At 40.8% G+C, this 21030-nt stretch overlaps 1 protein-coding gene across 2 annotated transcripts in view; it reads left to right on the forward strand.

Annotated features, from left to right (window-relative positions):
• lrrc3b (leucine rich repeat containing 3B) overlaps nucleotides 1-21030 on the forward strand; it is a 100378-nt gene that overhangs the window by 54656 nt on the left and 24692 nt on the right. Inside the window, exon 5 of one of the 2 annotated variants that reach the window (XR_011350055.1) lies at nucleotides 20490-20656. The exons of the other annotated variant lie outside the window; for it this stretch is intronic. The gene's annotated coding sequence lies outside the window, so the exon portion shown is untranslated. The remainder of the gene's footprint in view (nucleotides 1-20489; nucleotides 20657-21030) is intronic. 2 annotated transcript variants of the gene reach the window in all.

Here is a 21030-nt window from a genome sequence, read left to right on the forward strand (position 1 = left end):
CTTCTCAAGCACCTCACAAAGTGTTGCATTGACATGGAGACTCCAAGACAGATCCTCACAGATATTGACACCCAGAAATTTGAAGTTCTTGACCCTCTTCACAGCTGAGCCCTCAATGAGGACTGGATCATGTTCTCCTGACATCCTCCTGAAGCCCACAATCACCTTCTTGGCTTTGCTAATGTTGTGCGCCAGATTGTTAACATAGGAAGTAGGAACAGGAGTAGGCCAAAAATGGCCCATCGAACCATTCAATACGATCATGGCTGATCTAATTTATGACCTAACTCCACCTACCTGCCTTCTCCCCATATCCCCTAATTCCTCTATCATGTAAAAATTTATCTAACCGAATTTTAAATATGTTTAATGAGGCAGCCTCAACCACTTCCCTGGTTAGAGAATTCCAAACATTCACTACTCTCTGGGAAAAACTATTTTTCCTCATCTCTGTCCTAAATTTACTCCCTCGAATCTTGAGACTGTGTCCTCTCATTTTAGTTTCCCCGGCCAGCTCAAAAAACCTTCCTACATCTATCCTATCCATACCCTTCATAATCCTATATGTTTCTATAAGATCTCCTCTCATTCTTCTGAACTTGAGCGAATACAATCCTAGATGATTTAATCTTTCATCATAAGTCAACCCCTTCATCCCAGGGATCAGCCAAGTAAACCTCCTCTGGACCGTCTCCAAAGCCAGTATATCTTTCCTCAAATATGGAGACCAGAACTGGACACAGTACTCCAGGTGCAGTATCACCAGTACCTTATACAGTTGCAACATTACCTCCCTACTCCTGAATTCAATTCCTCTAGCGATGAAGGCCAACATTCCATTTGCCTTCTTAATAATATGCTGCACCTGTAACCTAACTTTTTGCGATTCATGCACAAGCACTCCCTAGTCCCTCTGCCCAACAGCATGCTGTAGTTTTTCACCCTTTAAATAATATTCAGCTCTTTTATTTTTCTTGCCAAAGTGGATAACCTCACACTTACTAACATTGTACTCCATCTGCCAGACCTTTGCCCACTCATCCAGCTTAACTATATCCCTCTGCAGACTCTCCACATCCTCATTACAATTTGCTCTTCCACTCAATTTGGTGTCATCCGCAAACTTAGCTACACCACATTTTGTCCCCTCCTCCAAGTCATCAATGTAAATGATGAACAGCAGTGGGCCTAACACTGACCCCTGCGGCACCCCACTTACCACTCTCTGCCAAACTGAAAAACTGCCATTTATCCCGACTCTCTGCCTCCTGTCAGACAACCAGTTTTTGATCCAGGCCAATATACTTCCCTGGACTCCACTTTCCTGTAACTTACTGAGAAGTCTCTTCTGCGGCACCTTATCAAATGCTTTCTGGAAATCCAAATATACAACATCAACCTGTTCTCCTCTATCCACCGCACCCATTATATCCTCAAAGAATCCTAACAAGTTTGTCAAACAAGATCTTCCCTTTCTAAAACCATGCTGCGTCTGCCTGATTGAACCCTTACATTCCAAAAGTTTCACTATTTCATCTTTAATGATGGCTTCAAGCATTTTTCCAACCACAGACATCAAGCTAATTGGCCGATAATTTCCAGTCTTCTGCCTACATCCCTTCTTTAAAAGTGACGTGACATTTGCTGTCTTTCAGTCTGCCGGGACCTGCCCAGAATCCAAAGAATTTTGGTATATGACCACCAATGCATCAACTATAACTTCTGCCATTTCCTTCAGAACCCTTGGATGCATATGATCAGGACCAGGTGATTTGTCTGGCTTTAGTCCCATTAGTTTCTCCATCACTACTTCCTTTGTAACAACTATTTTATCAAGGCCCTCCCCAACATTCGCATCCTTAACTCCGCACTTGGGCATGCTGGATGTGTCTTCCACCGTGAAGACTGACACAAAATATTTGTTTAATGCCTCGGCCATTTCCTCATTTTTTGCTACCAGTTTTCCTTTCTCATCCTCCAAGGGTCCTATGTTAAATCTGGCCACCCTCTTCCGTTTTATATATTTATAACATTTTTTGCCTTCTGTTTTTATATTTTGCGCCAATTTACTTTCATAATCCTTTTTCCCATTTCTTATTACCCGCTTTGTAACCCCTTGTTGTCTTTAAAGTTTTCACAATCTTCTAGTTTCCCACTGCTCTTTGCAGCTTTGTACACCTGCGCCTTCAATTTTATACTCTCCTTTATTTCCACGGTGGATTTTTCCCTCCCTTGCTGCCTTTTTTCCTGACCGGAATATATTTTTGTTGAGCATTACAAAATATTTCTTTGAAAATCTTCCACTGTTCCTCAACTGTTTCATCAATTAGTCTGTGCTCCCAGTCCACTCTGCCCAATTCCTCCCTCATCCTATGATAGTCACCCCTGTTTAAGCATAATATATTAGTTTTAGATCTAACCATTTCCCCTTCCATCTGAATGAGAAATTCAATCATACTATGATCGCTATTTCCCAGATGGTCTCTGACTATTATATCATTTACTCTACCTATCTCATTGCACAACACTAGATCCAGGAGAACATTTTCTCTTGTGGGTTCCTTAACATGCTGCTCAAGAAAGTTATTGCGGATGCATACTATGAAGTCCTCTTCCAGACTCCCATGACCAACTTGATTTTCCCAATCTATGTGGAAGTTATAGTCCCCCATGACTACTGCCTCACTTATTACATGCCTCACTTATCTCTCTATTTATTTCCTGTGCCACTAAACTATTGTTATTTGGTGGGCGATAGATAACACCCACCAATAATTTTTTCCCTTTGTTATTCTTTATCTCTACCCAAATGGACTCAACATTATGCTCTTTAGATCTTATATCATTCCTCACTACTGCCTGGAGCTCATCTTTGATTAAGAGTGCAACTCCACCTCCCTTACCATCCTGTCTATCTCTTTGCACCACCTGATACCCTTGAAAGTTTAATTCCCATTTAGGGTCACCTTGTAGCCATGTTTCCGTGATGGCTACCAAATCATAAGCATGGGTACCGATTTGCGCCTCAAGTTCACTAGCCTTATTTCTAATACTGCAGGCATTCAGATAAAGTGCCCTTATGCTCTTTGTCCTTTTAATATCTAGTGACTTCTGTAACCTTTTTTTTTTAAATTTTTCTGCCCACTATTTTTCTTTGTAATTTTCTTAAGACTATCATTGACCCGAAAACTCACTGCACCATCTGATTTTTTACTTTCTCCTCCCAACATTACTTTTCATATTTTACTTTTCCTGGCCATTACTTTATCTTCCCTACCCTTTTCCCTATCACTCTGGTTCCCATACCCCTGCCAAATTAGTTTAAACCTTGCCCCACTGCTGTACCAAACATACTTGCCAAAATGTTGACACCTTTTGGATTTAGGTGCAACCCATCCCTCTTGTAAAGATCATGCCTTCCCCAAAAGAGATCCCAATGATCCAAGAAGCCAAATCCTTGCCTTGTACACCAGCACCTCAGCCACACGTTCATTTTCCTTATCCTTACATTCTTTTCATCACTTGCATTTGGAACAGGTAGTAATCCCGAGATCACCACCCTAGCGTTCCTGTCTTTCAGCTTTCGTCCCAGCTCACTGTAATCCCTTTTCATTACCTCCTCCCTTTTCTTGTCAATGTCGTTTGTACCCACATGTACCAAGACATCAGGCTGCTCTCCCTCTCCTCTCAGAATATTTTGGACCCAATTTGTGATATCTCGTACCCTTGCACTAGGGAGGCAGCAGACCATGCGGGTATACTTATCTGGCTCACAGAACCTCCTGTCTGTACCCCTGACAATGGAGTCCCCAATAACTACTGCATTTCTCCTTTTCCTTTTCTTTTGCACTACTCTGCCAGGCTCATTGCCATTGACCTGGTTCCTGTGGCCATCTTCAGTCCGGTCATCTCCCTCAACAGAATCCAACACAATATAACTGTTGCTGAGTGGGATAGTCACTGGTGTGCTCTCCATTTTTCTCACTTTTTTCTTTCCCCCCCCGACGGTTTCCCACTTACCTGACACGGGTTCTCGAGTATTTATCGGCCTGAAAGTTGAGTCGATTAACTCCTCACTCACCCTTACAAGCCGCAGGTCATCAATCTGCAACTCCATATCCCTAATTCGCTCCCTTAGTAACTGCATCTCGGTACACCTGGTGCAGATGTGGCCATTTGGGAGGGTGGAGGTCACCCATTGTTCCCACATCTGACACCCAGTACAGAGCACTAACCCTATTGGCGTGACTCTGAATACGAAGGCAAATAACTCAGCTTACCTTTTCTCCTTGCCTGCTTTCGCCAAAGCCTGATAAGCCAAAGCCAGGAAGTCTCACTCTTTCACTGCTCCACTCACTCACTGAGCCACTCCTCACTGGCCACTCCCTCCCCTTTCACTCCTTTTATTGGCCTCTTGACCAATTAACCCTGTCACTTTCAGCAAGTTCCTCCTCCTCTGATTCACAGCCCGACTCTCTCCAAGCTCCTCCTCTGACTCCCAGCCGAACCAAGTAGGCCCAAGCCTCGGTAAGCCCCCGACTTTAATAGCTTACCTTCTCCTCACTTTCAGCAAGCTCCTCCTCCTCTGACTCACTTTCAGTAAGCTCCTCCTCCTCTGACTCACAGCCCGACTCTCTCCAAGCTCCTCCTCTGACTCACAGCCCGACTCTCTCCAAGCTCCTCCTCCGACTCCCAGCCGAACCAAGTAGGCCAAGCCCCGGTAAGCCCCCGACTTTAATAGCTTACCTTCTCCTCTCTTTCAGTGAGCTCCTCCTCCTCGGATTCACTTTTAGCAAGCTCCTCCTCCTCTAACTCACTTTCAGTAAGCTCCTCCTCCTCCTCTGACTCACTTTCAGCAAGCTCCTCCTCCTCTGACTCACAGCCCGACTCTCTCCAAGCTCCTCCTCCGACTCCCAGTCGAATCAAGTAGGCCCAAGCCCTGGTAACCCCCCGACTTTAATAGCTTACCTTCTCCTCACTTTCAGCAAGCTCCTCCTCCTCTGATTCACAGCCCTACTCTCTCCAAGCTCCTCCTCCGACTCCCAGCCGAACCAAGTAGGCTCAAGCCCCGGTAAGCCCCCGACTTTAATAGCGTACCTTCTCCTCACTTTCAGCAAGCTCCTCCTCCTCTGATTCACAGCCCGACTCTCTCCGAGCTCCTCCTCCAACTCCCAGCCGAACCAAGTAACCAAGTTAGTGTGACGCCACTCAACAAGCTGATCTATCTCCCTTCTGTACGCTTCCTCATTGCCATTTGTGATTCTGCCGACAACCGTGGTGTTATCGGCAGATTTGTAGATAGCACTGGAATTGTGCCTGACCCACAGTCATGGGTCTATAGTGAGTAGGGCTAAGCATGCACCCTTGAGGTGTGTCTGTATTGATGATCAGTGAGGAGGAGAGATTGTTTCCAATTTGTATTGACTGTGGTGTTCTGATGAGGAAGTCGAAGAAGTGATTAATAAATGTTTGACTAAAAATTGAAGGAAATATTAGTGCTCAGTGCAATGTGCGTGTGGACAGTTTACCAATTACCACAAATTCTGGACTTAATTTACTGATCAGATTTAATTAGATTGACGCTCTAAGGAATATTTAGTAGAATTTATTTTTAAAGGCATAGTCGATTTTCTTCTTTGTCTCAGCAGACACTTTATATAAAAAATACAATTTGGAGAAGAACTGAATTACAGTGTGTTATAACTTTTAATTTAGAAGGACAATAGTGACTGGTACAAGTGAAGAAATTACAATGTAGAGGATAGTTAAAAATAATCATGAAACAGTGACTGTGGAAAGCAACAGGGTAAAAGAAAGTGGACATTTGGCTAATTAAGCACCTATTTATTGGCCAATTTATATTATAAGATATATGGTAATACAAAAACTTTTGTATTTTGAGTGTCAGCTATAGGGTGTATAATTGATTAAAAAAATTATCATGCATCGGAAAGAATAAGAAGTGATTTAGAAGGCAAGATGTTTTGAAATTTGGGAAGAGACGGACAAATAATTCTGGCACAGAAAATACAAATGTATGATAAAAGAAATGCAGGCTGGCATGTATGAAAATAAAATTTGTTGACAAGGAATATAAGATTCAGAAAATGATGTTGATTTTTGTAAAATGCCAAATGAAGTGGCTTTTGACTAACTTTTGCAACTGTCCAAAAGAATAGTTATTGACGCTGATCATGGTTATAGGGAAAGAACAGGATATAGATGCATCTCATCATGTTAATGTTTGAAAGATGGAAAATGTGAACTTGAAGTTAATGTCTGGGGAATGCAATGAAATAGACATGGACAGACAATAATTCATGAAATTATAGTTGAATAAATGATACGTATTTAATCAACGGAATTTTGGTAGTTTATAAGACCAGTTATTCTGAAATGTGGCACTTTCATTCTTTATTCAATGTTTTAAGACTGAGTTCAAATTATTATACATTTTTACTTTGCAATCAGATTTTGTGGTCATTGCTCTGGGTTTCACCTTAAATCGCTGCATTTTTAGCTACTTCTCAGTATTTTTTCATAAATACAGTATTTGAATCTTTTGCTAGCTCCACAAACTTGTTTTTCACTCTTTTCTTCCTATATGGCCTCCTTTCACATTCTTCTGATATTTTCCTCCTTGGTGAATGTTCTGGAGCCCAACTGGCTCTAGAGTCAGTGGCCATCAACTCATCATATGTGCTGGCATTTTGTACCCTGCCTGCTAATTTTTCCAAGCACATAGGTGGCTGGGGCCTCCAATAAGAGATCAATATCTAGCATAAAATCTTTAATAAGCAAAGAATTGTTGGAAGAATTCAGCATGTCAGACAGCATCCAAGGGTAGAAATGGCCACTCAATGTTTGCTGTTAAGATTCTTTTATCAATACTTAGAAAAAAGATGTAATTAACAGGGAAGGAATCTTGGAGTGGGGCCCAAGGTAATGAGAGATAAAGAGATACAATAAGTAAAGGGAGAGACTATGGAATCACATGGGGGTGGTGTTTCTTAAAATTGGAAAAATTATTGTTCGTATCATTAGATTTAAGGCTGTCCAAGGGAAATATGATGTGCCGTTCCTCAAATTTATGTTTGACCTCAACTTGACAATGGATGAGGCTAAGGACAAATATATCTGTGTAGGAATGTCATGAAGTCCAACACAATCTATATAATTGCCAATGATACCACTGTTGTTGGCCAAATAACTGGAAATGATGAGTCAGTATACAGGATGGAGATCAAGAATCTGGTTGGGTGATGCAGAATAAAAATCGTACTCTCAACATCAACAAGATCAAGGAACTTATTATGGATTTTTTTAAAGGAGAGGCTGAGGGATTATTCATCTGTCCTGAGGTGGTGAGTTTCTAGGAGTCCACATATGGGAGATCTGCTCCTGTACCAAGCGCATCAGGGCAATCATGATCAAGGCACACCAAAGCAACTTTCTAAGAAGACTGCGGAGATTGGCTTGCCATTGAATACTCTACAAACTTCTTCAGGTGTACTATGGAAAGTATACTGACTGGTTGCATTATAGCCTGGTTTAATAATTCGAGTGCCCAGGTATGAAGAAGGCTGCAGAAGATAGCAGACATAGCCAAGTCCAATATGTGCTTTGACCTCCCATCCATTGGACGTGCATTTGAGGCACTGCCTCAAGAAGGCAGCCAACATTCTGAAGGACCTCCATCTCCCTGATCACAATCTCTTCTCGCTGCTACCTGAAGTGTAGCACCTCTCGATCCTAGTTTTTTTCCAATAGCTCTGAGGCTCATGAACCTCATCTTACTACCCAAATCATCAACAGCCCAGCACCATAAAAGACCTGTATAAACAATTAAAATGCCACATTCTTTTTCTTGTACTCTTCAAGGAAACTGTAACTATTTATTATTTCTATTTAAAAAAGTATTTAATATCTATTTCATTATGATAATTTAAAGTGTATGATTGATTTTTTTTAAATAAAGTCATTGTTTGGCTGCAGCAAGTAACATTTTGAGGCTACTATAGATGGTACTTTGTGTATGACAACAAACTCATCATTATTAATGTAAACTTGTGAAACAACATATCATAGTCCTCCTGGACAGCCTTAAACCTAACAGTAGAAGCATCAGTTTTTATAATTTTAGGTAATGCTCAGCCCCCATCTGGTTCCACTATTTCCATCTCATATTTACCTACTCTTGAACTTATTTTTTTCATTTCTCAAACTTTTCTCCTCCCTCACCTTCCCAGTGGTCCCTCCCTCTACCTGCTTCCACCTCCCACAAATTAAGTTCTATATCCCAGGCCCTTTCCCCAGCTCCTTTCCCACTTTGTTTATGTAATTTCTACTTTTTATTTTATTCTTAATAAAGCGTTCCAATCCAAAATGTTGACTGACCATTTCTACCCATGGATTCTGCCTGACACACTGAGTTCCTATAGCAGTTCTTTGTTTGCTCAAGATTTCAGCATCTGCAATCTTTATGTCTCTCTAAGATCTTTATTTTTGAGTTCCCATTACCATGAGCTGAGGAGAGATGTTAATATACAACTTCTATATATAGGTAACTAGCTATTTTTATAGTATTTTTCTGACACACAGCACAGTAACATGCCCTTCTGGTCCACAAGCCCATGCCACTCAAATACCCCAATTAACTTACAATCCCTATATATTTTGAAGGGTGGGAGGAAACTAGAGTACCTGGAGAAACCTACATAGACATGGGGAGAACTTACAAACTCCTTAAGACAGTGGCGGATTTGAACCAGGATTGCTTGCACTGTAACAGTGTTGCGCTACCCACTACACTAACAATGCTGCCCCTTGGCACTAATAGTTTGGTTGTTGCTGCTGGGGTTGAGGGGGGGGGGGGTGGAAATAATAGTAAATTGGGGGGGGGAGGAAAAAGAGTGTTTTTTTCCTGGGAGGTTTGTTTTGTTTGGTTTTGGAATATGGGTTTTAGCTCCGTTAACTTAGGTTAGTTTTTGTTTGGAGCACAATCGCCTGTGCCAAGGATCTATGGAAGAGAATCAGGACGGAGGTCATGTATTAGGGGACAAGAAGGAGGGGAAAGACATAATGGAGTGTCCGAGGATAATAGATTAGTCAATCAAATTTGTGAGCTTTAATGTAAGTGGGATAAACAAAGAGATTAAGAGAAAGAGAGTCTTGGCTCACCTAAAAAAAGATGCAGGTGGATATAGCATTTTTGCAAGAGACTCACCTTACAAAACAAGAGCATTTAACATTTAAGAATGGGTGGGTGGGTCAGGTGGCGATGTCCTCCTTCAATTCCAGGGCCAGGAGAATGGCCATTTTGATAATGAGGAATGTTCCAGTGGTGATCAAGGATATGATTGTGGACTCGGTGGGGAGATTCATAAATGATATGTGTATTTGACAGACCCTGGGGAGGTGGGGGGGGGGGGGGGGTCATTGACCAGGCTGAAGACCACACTGGAAGATTATAGGAGGGTCTTGGGGGATAAGGTAAATCAGGATAAAAGAAATTATGCCTTTGACAAATGGAGATTATTGACTATATCAACAGAGAAGTCAATTCAAATGGCTCAGGAAGTCATTAAGCATTTAGGGGTAAAGCTAGATAAAGATTTAGGTAACTTATGTAAACTTAATTATCTCCCTTTGCTCCGGACGATTGAGGAGGACCTTGATAGATGGAGGACCCTGCCCATAACACTGATGGGCAGAGTTAACTGTGTTAGAATGAAGGTGATGCAAAGACTCCAGTATCTTTTTCAATTGTTACCCATTTCATTGCCACGTGGTTTCTTTAAAATGCTTGGTGAATGTATCAGAAGCTTCCTGTAGAATGGTAAGGTGACTAGAATCTCCATGGAAATGTTGACATGGGATCACAATTGGATTTGGGGGTGGTAACATTACCGGATCTTAAAAAGTATTAATGAGCAGCCCAGGCAAGTTTTATTGCCTCACTATTTGAGGGGGGGGGGCTTACCCCCCCCCCCACCTCCTGGGCACAAATTGGACTAGATGGTATAGGTGAAAAGATGGCAGGATAATTTATATACAAATGGGACACTAATTTCAAAGAAAACAGATAATCCCATAGTCAAGCATATTCTTTGGATATGGCAAAAAAATAAATCAATGTATGGGATGGAGGTGGGATATCTCCTAAAATGCCTTTGACCCATAACAAGTTGATCCCCTTGACTCTGGGTAATAAGATCCTGGACACCTGGTGCCAGAAGTGGGTCAGGTGTTACAAACAAAATAGCTTATGTCATTCAAACGGTTGAGAAACAAATATGGTCTGTCTAATAGAACATTCTTCTGCTATCTGCAAATACAATATTTCTGAAGGGAAAAATTAGGATGGTCTATGACCCTGCCTGGTCTAGTAATGTGGAGATTATAATTCGACAAGGGAATGTGTATAAATTTATTTCTTCAATGTATGACATATTCCAAAGTGAGGCCCTGAAGCCAGGCTTACACAAGTCAGGTGAGAGATGGGAGTCAGATTTAGGCACAGCAATCAATGAAGAGTGGTGGCAAGGCCTGTGTCTGGACAGTGTGACTGGGGTCATTAACGCCAGATACAGGTTTGTGCAATACGACTTCTTGCACCAGCTGTACCTCAAACCAGAAAAATTACATAAATCAAAGCCAGAAATTTCATAAATGTGCTTTAGGTGTGGTGTGGAGGTTGGAACCTTTATCCACTCTACCTGACTATGTACAAAGGTGAGACTCTTCTGGGAAGAACTGGGGAACATTCTGAAAAAAATTACAAAAGTGGATTTTCCACAGATCCAGAGTTGTACCTTTTGGGAGATATTGGAAACATAAGTTTTAGACTGTCCAAGTATCAAATTCAGTTCATGAAGGTCATCTTGGTGGTAGCCAGGAAGTGTATAACAGTTACCTGGAAGACTGACTCCCAGCTAAATTCAACATGATGGAATATGGAAATGCAGAATTGCATTCCCTTGGAGAAAATCACTTACAATATAAGGGGGAAACATGACACATTTGTTAAAGTGTGGCAGCCATATTTGAAATACATGGATAAGTAGATTGACTACCTCCCCTCTTCTTGAAATATGGATATCATAAAAATCTGTCCCAGTAGGGAAAGGATTTGGGTTAAGGAAATGGAACATGGCACCGGCGATGTACAGGTTTTCATTTTGTTCCTTTTTTAGTTTGTTTTATTTTAGTTTTCCTTTTATTCCTTACTTATGTTATTTGGTTAATTAGGTTGTTCTTATTTTAAGTTTTGGTGGTGGCTCTGAACCCCACTTGTATTTATTTATATTTGTATAATGTATAATTGGTATGGTTATATGTTTGGGGTCAAGGGGGAGGGGTGATAAAACACAGACTCTGTACATTCCAATGAATGTTGAAGATTGTTTTGATTGTTGGAATTACTCTAAGAGTCTGTAAATAATCAAAATAAAATACTCAAAAACAATGCTGCCCCCTTAACCGTGTTGCCTTAATGTGTATCTATGTCCCAGAAGTCAGTGGGTAAGGGAGAAATCAAAGGCAAGTAGAAGTATTTCTATAGAACTGGGCCATCAGGAAATCAGCCACCCTTACCTAATCTAGCCTTTTCTCAAGATCCACCATTATGGTTGACTCTTAAAATCAAATGGTGCCAGGGCAATAGATACCATCCTTTCCTGTTGTGTCCACATACAATGAACAAAAAAAAAACACTGTTTCTTGTTTCTTTAACATTATTTTTGGCAAGCTGCTGAGGAAGAAGATCCTTTCAGTTATAAAATGCAAATAGGGATTAGGGGATATAGAAGAGTGGCACTGTATTTTGAAACTTTGTTCAACTGTGGGCGAAGAGACGTATTTCAAGTTTTCTGTTTTGAAATTCCTAATGCTTTTTCTTTTGTCATTTTTTTTGCATATACTGGGGAGGACTAAATAATCTTCAATCATGCCTAGCTGGCTGCATGAATATTATGTCACTCTTTTTTTACATGTTTGTATACCTTAACATGTCTTGTCAGAGTAATGTAAAGGTTGATTTATAAGGATGTAATTGTCTAATACAAAGCCAATGGGATTAAAATGCCAAAAGATTTTTTTTAAACAATATATTTTTTCGCTTTAGCCACTAAAATATCATACACATAGTGAGGGAGAGGTAATCAACGGAATGGACTGAGTCATTTGTGAGGCTATGGGTCAAGAGGCTTTGGCAAGAAGAGGCTGAGGTGGTGTGCAGGAGTTGAAGTGGTGCACTCTATTGAGGAACAAAAAGGATTCAGTAGGTAGGGTCAGGTAAGGGCAGGTTTTATATACCATACTTTTGTTTTCCTCCAGTCATAGACAGTGGGAATGGCAGCCAAGGCAGGGGAAGGCTCCTCTTGTAGAATGTGGGTTGTCAGGGAAGCCTGACAACTTCATCTGCGAGAAGTGTACCCAGCTGCAGCTCCTCACAAGCCGAGTTAAGGAATTGGAACTGGAGTTGGATGAACTCCAGATCATTTGGGAGACAGAGGGGTGATAAACAGGAGTTACAGGGATGCTATCACACCTAGGATGTAGGAGGAGGGGAGATGGGTGACAGTCAGGAGATGGAAAAGGAACAGGCAGGCAGTGCAGAGCACCCTTGTGGCTATTCCCCTCAATAACAAGTATAACATTTTGGATAATGTTGGGGGGGGATGCCTACCAGGGGCAAGCCAGGTGTCTGGCACAGAGTCTGGTCTTGTGGCTAAAAAGGGAAGGGAGGAGAAGAGGCGAGCTGTAGTGATAGGGGATTCCATAGTTGGGGGGCAGATAAGAGGTTCTATGGAAGGGATCGAGAATCTGGATAGTGTGTTCCTCCCTGGGTCCAAGATATTTCAGATAGAGTTCACAGCATTCTCAGGAGGGAGGGTAAGTAGCCAGATGTAGATGCCAATGATATGGGTAGGAATGGTGAAGAGGTCCTGCAAGGTCCTGCAAGGAGAATTTAGGGAGTTAGGCACTAGGTTGAAGGACATGTGGCTAAAGCCGTGCTGCAGGAGGGAGGACTTCAGGTTTCTGGATCATTGGGCTCTCTTCCAGGGAAGGTGGGACCTCTTTCAATGGAACGGTTTGCATCTGAACTGGAGGGGGTCTAATATAATTGTGGGAAGGTTTGCTAGTGCTGCTATGGTGGGTTTAAACTAGATTTTCAGGAGGATGGGAGCCAGTGCCAGAGCAGATCAAGGAGTAGAGGAGGGATAAGATAATGTAAAAATTGCATGTAATGTTAGAAATTAACTGGTTGTACGTGGTGGAAATATTCTGAGATGCATCTATTTAAATGCTAGGACTATTGTAGGAAAGGCAGATGAGCTTAAGGTGTGGAGTGGCACATGGAATTATAACAATGTGGCTATTAGTGAAACTTGATTGCAGGAGGAGCAGGACTGGCAGCTCAATGTGCTGGGCTTCCATTGTTCCAGATGCGATGGCACGGGGGGATGAAAGAGGGAGGAGTTGTGGCATTGCTCGTCAGGGAAAATATCATAGCAAAGCTCAGGCAGGTCAGGCCAGAAGGGTCATCAACTGAGGTTATATGGGTGAAACTGAGGAATGTGAAAGATATGACCACACACATGGGGGTTGTATTAAAGGCTGCCCAATAGTCAATGAGAATTGGAAGAGCAAATCTCTAAAGAGATACCGAACATTTGCAGGAATCATAATGTGACAGTAAGAGATTTGAACTTTCCATATAGTTCAATGTAAAAGGGCTGGATGGCTTGGAGTTTGTCAAATGTGTTCAGGAAAGTTTTCTAAATCAAAATTTGGAGGTATCAACAAGAGAGAGTGCAATACTGGATCTCTTATGAGGAAATGAGACAGGACAGATGACAGTAGTATGCGTAGGGGAACATTTTAGATCCAGTGATCATAATACCATTAGTTTCACGTTAATTATGGAGAAGGATATATCTGGGTCTCGGTTGAGATTCTAAATTGGAGAAAGATCAATTCTGAGGAAATGAGAAAGGATCTAGAATGTGTGGGTTGGGATAAGTTGCTTTCAGGCAAGGCTGTGTTCGGAAAGTGGAATGCCTTCAAAAGTGAAATTTTGAGAGTACAGAGTCTATATGTTCCTGTCAGGATTAATGGCAACATTTGCAGGCATAGGGAACCTTGGTTTTTGAGGGATATTGGGGAGCTGGTTTGGAAGAAGGGAGGGGTGTATAGCAGGTATAGGCAATACAGAGCAAATAAGGTACTTGATCAGTACAGAAAATCTCAAGAAATAAATCAGGAAGGCTAAAAGAAGGTTACTTTAGCAGACAATGTGAAGGAAAATCCAAAGGGTTTATATAGGTATATTAAGAGCAAAAGGATAGTAAGGGACAAAATTGGTCCCCTCAAAGATCAGAGTGGTTGGCTATGTATAGACCCAAAAGAGATAGGGAGATCTTAAATTTTATTTTTCATCTGCATTTACTCAGGAAACTGGCACAGAATGGAGGTAAGTAAGGAAAACAAGCAGTGAGGCCATGGAACCCATACAGATTAAAGAGGAGGAAGTGCTTGATGTCTTAAAGCAAATAAGGGTGGATAAATCCCCAGGGCCTAACAAGATATTCCATCGGACCTTGAGGGTGACGAGTGTAGAAATTGCAGGGCTCTGGCAGAGACACTTAAAATGTCCTTAGCCATGGGTGTGGTGCTGAAGGATTGGAAAGAAGCTCACGTTGTTCTGATGTTTAACAAAAGGCTTCAAAAGTAACCCTGGAAATTATAGGCTAGTGAGCCTGATGTCAGTAGTAGGTAAATTATTGGAAGGTGTCCTAAGAGATTGGATATACAACTATTTGGATAGCCATAGACTGATTAGGGAAAGTCAACATGTCTTTGTGGATAGTAGGTCATGTTTAACCAATCTTATAGAGTTTTTTGAGAAGGTTACCAGGAAAATTGATGAAGGAAAGCCTGTGGATGTTGTTGACATGGACCTTTGATAAGGTCTCACATGGGAGGTTAGTCAGGAAGGTTCAGACACTAGCTATTCATGGTGAAGTAGTGAACTGGTTTCGACAATGGCTGGACGGGAGAAACGACAGAGTAGTGGTGGATGATTGCTCTTCGACTGGAGGCCTGTGACTAGTGGTGTGCCTCATGGATTGGTGCATGTACCATGTTGTTTGTCATCTATATCAATGAACTGGATGATTATGTGGTATATTGGATCAGCAGGTTGGCAAATGGCACTAAGATTGGAGACGTTGTGGACGGCAAAGGTTTTCAAAGCTTGCAGAGGGATCTGGAACAGCTGGAAAAATAGGATGAAAAATGGCAGATGGAATTTAAATGTAGATAAGTGTAAGGGGTTGCATTTTGGAAGGTCAGACCAAGAAAATGGTAGGACACTGAGGAGTGTGGTAGAAAAGAGGGATCTGGAAATACAGAATTCCCTGAAAGGGGCATCACAGGTGGATAGGATTGTAAAGAGAGGTTTTTGCATATTGGCCTTCTTAAATCAAAGTATTGAGTATAGGAGTTGGGATATTATAGTAAAGTTGTATAAAACATTGGTGAGGCCAAATTTGGAGGACTGTGTGCAGTTTTGGTCACTTAACTACAGAAAAGATATCAATAAGATAGAAAGAGCACAGAGAAGATTTACTAGGATATTGCCTGAACTGCAGGAACTAAGTTACAGGGAAAAGTTAAACAGGATAGGACTTTATTCCCTGGAGCATAGAAGAATGAGGGAGATTTGATCAAAATATTTAAAATCATGAAAGGGTAGACAGACTAAATATAGGTTGACTTTTTTCCACCTAGGGTAGGTGAGATACAAACCAAAGGAGATGGCTTCAGGGTGAAAAGGAAAAGTTTAGAGGGAACATTAGGGGGAATTTCTTCACACAGAGGCTAGTGTGAATGAGCTGCCAGCTGAGATGGTGAATGTTGGCTCAATTTTAACATCTAAGAAGAATTCAGACAGGAACATGGATGGGAGAGGTATGGAAGGCTCTGGACTGGTTGCAGGTCAGTAGGACTAGACTTAACACGATTTGACACGGACTAGAAGGGTTGAAAGGGCCTGTTCCTGTAATTTTCTAAAGTTCTATATCTACCTTAGATGAAATCTTCTCATGCGTCCGAACTTCAGACAGTACAACATATCAAGCAAGCTAAAAGTTACATGGGTGCTGTGATAGATAATCATTACCCAGCTGCAACATAACATCATTTCCATATAATTAATCAGTGGCCAGGGACAAGAGGGTGTGAATGCAAAATAAGTGGCTGCAGGGACAGTGAAACCATCAGTTGAAGATTTTCAAAACTGAGCTCTGGGAGGTAAAAACACAATGCTGGAGAAAGTTAACAGTGCATTTTATGTAGCAAAGGTAAAGCGACATAACCAATGTATTGAGCTTGAGTCCTTCATCAAAGTATGAGCAAAATGTAGACAGACACCTGAACAAAATGGTGGGGGAAGGGAGGGGCAGGGAGTGGAGCATAATCCCACAGGCAGGAGGTAATAGATGGGTAAGGGAGGGAGGGCACAACAGCAAACAAGGGGAGGGGGGATGTTTCTGTCAATTGAGTGGGAAGGGGAGGAGAACTGGAGGAAAGAAGAGAGAGGAATGGGGAAGAGAGGAAGAATGGAGAGTAGGCTGGCAGAAACCAGAGAAGTCAATGTTAATGCTGTCTGGTTGGAGACAGAAAATTAGGTTTTGCTCTTCAAATTTATGGGTAGTCTTGGAATGACAGTACATAAGGCCATGGACAAACATGTTGGTGCGGGAATGAGGCGCAGAATTGAAATGGTTGACCACTGGCAGATCCCTGTCACTGATGTGAACAGAGCGAAGATGCCCAGCAAAGCGATCTCCCAGTTTGTGTCCAGTCTCTCCGATGTAGAGAAGGCCACCACAGGAGCACTGGATTCTGGGAGTTACCTGCAGCTTGGAAAATTGTAAATGAAGACAAAAAGTGAGCAACTATGTGCCTGATAGATTAACATCTGTTAGGAGCAAAATGCTAGAGACGACAGTCAAGCAAAAAATAACGAATAATACAGAAACTTGATGCAATTAAATCAAGTCAATGTGGCTTTATGAAAGATGAATCATGTTTGACAAATTTGCTGGAATTCTTTTGAGGATGCACCAGTGGAGTTGATTGAATAGAATCTGTAGATATAGTGATGCACCATCAATTACCGCAAAAGACTGAGGTTTTGAAACTGACAGATTTTTATTGACTATAGACTGGACCAACCACCAACCTCATTGACTGATCATGGCAGGGAGAGTAGGGAGCATGCAAAGGGGTAATGAGTAGGATCGGTCTTGGGAGGTGCATCCAGCCAGCAGTAGCCAATCACGACATAACAGTGGTTACCACTTGTAGCATATTTGGATTTTCATTTGTCATTTGACAAGATGACACAAAGGGCTGGTCCACAAGAAATTATAAGAGGGAAGTGTGTTCGGATAGATCAAAGATTGGACTCTGGTTTCTGCCAGCCTACTCTCCATTCTCCCTCTCTTCCCCATTCCTCTCTCTTCTTCCCTCCAGTTCTCCTCCCCTTCCCACTCAATTGACAGAAACATCCCCCCTCCCCTTGTTAATGAAACATTTAAGATCTTAAGGAGGTCTGATACTATACATGTCAAGATGCTTCCACCAGTGGGAGAATCTTGAACAAGTGGGTGCAGTCACATGGTTAGGGCAATCATTTAAACCTGAAGTGTACTGGAAGCTCTTTTCATGCAGCATGGTGAATCAGATGGTTGTGGCGACTTTGGGGTATCATTGGGACTATTTAAAGTAGACGCAGATACATTTTGAAAGATTATGAAATTGAGGCTAGAGCCAGAGAATATGGTGGAAAGTACATTTAGAGTACCCTATCCCCAGCATGTTTTCTCTTTTTCAGGTCTGATAAATGAACCCATACTGGAAGCATTAACTGTTTAACTTTACATATATGCTGCTGGACAACCTGAGTGTTTCTGCCTTTATTCCATATTTTCAGCATCTGTGCTTTTTATATTTATGATAAATGATAGAGACCAAATACTGTCTGGGATATATTGTCTGAATGCACGTTATTATCGGTATTGTTTTGAAATCTGATGCCATCCTTATGTATTTGCTAAAGGAAATACAGTATGTGGATATTGAAGTGAGGAATGGTAGATGGGTTAAATTCTCAGTATTCCAAAATAATTCTTCAGGAGATGGAAGAGAAGCTTCAACAAGGTGCATTTGGGCATCTGTGAATATAACTTTGTAAGGGAAATGAGATAATATAGGTCAGGTGTTGGAGATGGTTGTTGTTGCCGACCAATTTGAATAATCAAAGAAGAGCAGGAAAGGGATGGAGATTAATCACAGTCAAAGGATGGTTGTGACTAATTTCTGACAAGAAAACCCAGAAATACTGAGTATGATTGAAGATATTGAACTGCTATGTGTGACTTGCTTCTTCTTTTAATTACTGGCATATTACAATAATTACAATTTTATTGGTAGTTCCTGATAAGTAGACTTTATATAAAAATATATGAATGTTACCTTCAGTGAAGTTAAATATTATGACAACATCATTGTGGTGGCACATGTGTCCTTTAATGCCATGTACTGAGCTGCTTGGAGTAATGAGTTTCATAGAGACACAAAATGAGCATTCAAAATTGTATCCCCAAAGAACCTATTACTGATTGTGCAGCAGTACTAAAAATAACTCTGTGATAAAAAATACATAAGCTTTCTATTTTCAGTCACTGATCAATCTCACATACATAAAGGCTCAGCTATTCCACGCAATGACATTCTCATTCATTCTCATTTGCCTCTTTTCACTGCTCTACAGCAGCAGAAACCTGGCACTGAGCAATATAAACATAGCCAGGCCTACATGTACGAATGTTGTGATTTCTTCCCTGCACCATGCTATTCAGTCAATCATGGCATAGTTCAAAGTTTACATTGAAAATAATAAATCAGATATATTGAGGAAAATGTTCAATGTATACAAAATTCTGTTCATTTTTGTTCATTTTTTCTGTTGATTGTCCGGAATCTTGGAATGATAGAGCATTGGATCTCATTTGGTTCACAGTGCACATGCCAGCTCATGGAAAATATTATCTAATTAAAAATTATTATCCATGAAAAGTTTAAAAAAGTACCCTTGCCCTGACCTGTCACCCTTTGGAATACAAATGAAAGTGCCAAGTCCATCACTGATACTCTTCTTCCCCACGCTGAGCTTATTTCTGAACATCGGCTGAGTCTCATTTACAAACTTCATTTCCATGTCAAATGGAGGGATGAAGCAAACGAATTCAGTAAAACGTGTTGAAACAAGCAGAAGAATTAGATTTTGGAGAGTTTGTGAATCAGGGTCAACAATGGAGCAAATTCAAATTGCAACAACCAGATTATCAGAATGAAAATGTGCTGCTATGTCTATGTAATTAGATAGTAACATTTAATCACCCATCTCCTGATGCAGCAAAACACTTGGCACTACTGTATTTTTGTGCTTTGAGATACAATTATAGAAGCATTCCAAAGTGTCTCCTAACAAAAAAATATGGGTGCTATACTTGGAAGAAAATGGGAACTATTCGTGATAGGACAAAATATCCAGTCTTCCTGGCTCAATGTTCTCTATACTTCATAGGCTCTCTATAATGAACAATTAAATTTTTCATAAAATTACTGACGGAAAATTCATTCAGAGAGGCACAGAAAGAATCTCATCTGCTACAGATGCTTGTAAATGCATTTGAATTATAATTAATACGTTGGAAATTGGGCTTTGTGGTTATATTTTCTGAGTGGATGATGAACAACATCAGAAAGGCATCTGGTGCCATAAAGGGTCCCTGTCAGGACTGTTCTTCCTAAAAGCTTTATTTTCTCAAGTGATCTTGTAGGAAATGCATTATGGTTGAGACTTAGTTTGCATTATACTCTTCTTGGAAGCATCCGAAGATGCTTGAAACTCTGCACCTTGTACACTGCTGCTGTCGAATATGCAGAGTGCATTACAATATGTTGTTGAGCACTTACAGCAACAATTTACATTTAGCTTTAAATTTAGCAACCATGTCTGTGCAGATATGTTATAAAACAAAAAAAAAATTAGGCTATAGAGGAATATTAAGGAAGATGAGAAATTATTTCTCAAAATGAATCTGTTGGAGGATGGAGATATGGACAGGTTTTGGGAAACAACTCTAGACCCCTCCACCATCAGATTCCTCAACAACAACGCAATCAGAGACTCATTTAAGGACACTTTATCACTTAATTGATTTTTAAAATTCTTTCTGTATTGCATAGTCAGTTTACTTATATCTCTTTATTTGCTTACATGTATATGTTGTTTAGAGTTTTTTGCACTACTAATAAGAGGTAATTCTGCCTCACCTGCAGGAAAAGGAATCTCCGGGTTGTATGTGATGTCTTGTATGCACTCTGACAATAAATCTGAAATCTAAATCTAGAGCTCACTGGAAGGATAGCTGGACAGAGCTGTTCAAATGACGAAAGAGCAAGACGTCAACATTATAGAAATGCAGGCATTTCGAAGAAGTTACTATGGAAGGAAGTTGAGGAGATCATGAACAAGAATGGAGGATTGGGTGAATAGACTGACCTAGTTGAAAGATGAGTAAGAATTCTTCCAATTCTAAGCATTTAAAACCATTAAAATCAATTTTAAATAAAGACAAAACTAACCTAGCGTTTAAGACCTGAAATTATTTTTAAAACATCCGAGCACATTCTAATGTTCTAAAATTCTATACAGGCAGATCCTTATTTCAGTCCCTTGTAGCCTTTAGCCCTCTTTGAAATGAAGGACAAAGTCTGTTTTTGGACTCCCATGATAATTGTTGAGTAATTTTGGCAACTCGCTGACCGAACATTGGACTTTTGAGTTCAACATCAGTATGGAATCATTAAATGAGAGACAAGTTGCCAATCATGAACTCGGAGTTTCTACATTCAGGGGAAAATGATGAAGTCACTCACTGGTGTGAGGAG

This window comes from Narcine bancroftii, chromosome 1, assembly GCF_036971445.1.
Source record: "Narcine bancroftii isolate sNarBan1 chromosome 1, sNarBan1.hap1, whole genome shotgun sequence".
NCBI classification, from domain to species: Eukaryota; Metazoa; Chordata; class Chondrichthyes; order Torpediniformes; family Narcinidae; genus Narcine; species Narcine bancroftii.